This window comes from Aplysia californica, unplaced genomic scaffold (assembly GCF_000002075.1).
Source record: "Aplysia californica isolate F4 #8 unplaced genomic scaffold, AplCal3.0 scaffold00609, whole genome shotgun sequence".
In the NCBI taxonomy this organism is placed as follows: domain Eukaryota; kingdom Metazoa; phylum Mollusca; class Gastropoda; order Aplysiida; family Aplysiidae; genus Aplysia; species Aplysia californica.
In genome coordinates this window covers 396,652-398,164 of record NW_004797879.1, presented here as the reverse complement: position 1 = coordinate 398,164, position 1,513 = coordinate 396,652, and positions in this window count along the sequence as shown.

The window sequence follows — 1,513 nt, the reverse complement described above, 5'->3', positions numbered from 1 at the left end:
ACAGACAGACAGACAGGCAGACAGACAGACAGACAGACAGACAGACAGACAGACAGATGGCTTTTGAGCACAATGCCTTTTCTATTTCTTCTTTACTTTTACCACCGATTGAAAGGTTCAGCATTACAAAGTTCTTCATTCTATTTTGGTATTTAATCTTACATTTAAAACGCTCAGAATAAGTCTGAGGAGATAATAACCCGACTGGATTTTTCCCAAATCTATTTTTCGGTTCGAAACTACGGACATGTTGATTTGTGTTCTGCGTGTTTCATCCGACAGTACAGGACAAAAATAGCTGTCTGTAGAAACTCACAGATTAAAAATTAAGACTTCCTTATACCCAGATATTTGGTGTTAATATGATATTGACCTATGCTGAATGTTTGAGGACTTCAAAAGGAAAGGTCTTATCAGTGAAATGTTCTTTTAACAACAAAATCCAAACGTCACCTCACGAGGAAGCTGAACGGTGATGAATGTATTAACCCTTCTACTACAGGTACTGAAGATTTTTCTTTCGTTTTTATGATATTCTCAATTTTATTATAGTAAAATGTGTATAGTACGTGCGTGTCTCCGACAAACAGGGAAATGTAAGGGTTCTTCGCCTTTCCTTTTCCTTTAGTACTTCGGACTGTCATCTGATTCGTCCCTGGATTGCTTATTGCTGATAATCTAAATATAGACTAAATCGACGTCTGTTGTGCTATAAATACTCTTTGCCGTTGAGCGTAAAAGAAATGGGTTCGATTGCATGTGGGAAAGTGACTTTTTCGAAGTACCCCCGTCTGTTCCCTTTGATGCTGTGTCCCATCCAGCCCAGGTTGATACTTTCAGGCAGGGGCGAAGCAGCCCGCCTCTTGTCTTGTCTCATATTGTGTGGATGGAGGTTGAAAACGTTTTGTAATCTGATTTTAAGAAAAAGAAAACTGCTATGGTGCGTGACACGCTGTCTTGCTTTCGAGTCGAAATGTTTCTGGAACTACATGTAAGTGATTCGGAGTCTTCCAGTGCGGACCTCTAGTCGTCCATCGGAATGGTCAATGCATTCAAAGAAACGCAGTGGGCGGTTGGCGGGTACTCTGATGGGGTTTGCTTCTTCTTTCCTATCAAACATCCATCCTCCTTACCTCCCTTTCTTCTTTTTTATGTTTGTTATAACTCTCTTGTAACACTTCTAATCTTCTTGCCTCATATGACTTTATGCAGTTGCGAGAGCCGTAAAACAAAATAAAACAAAAAAACGCAAACTGTGTTGAAATGAGGGTGTGACTGAAAGCTAGGAAACTTCCTAGTTTAGATTCTAGATATAATAGTGTATTTAAAAGAAAGGCTGGTGGTTTTAGAGTTGGATGGGGCCACTTGATCGTTCCTACTTCTTCGTTTTCCTGTTATTGTTTCTACCTGTCTGTCTTGCTTTCCCCCTGCACTAAATGACCGTTATTGTGTCCATGTGCTCCTCATTACTAAGACAGACAAACAAACAAAAAGTAGTGATAAACGAGTAAAA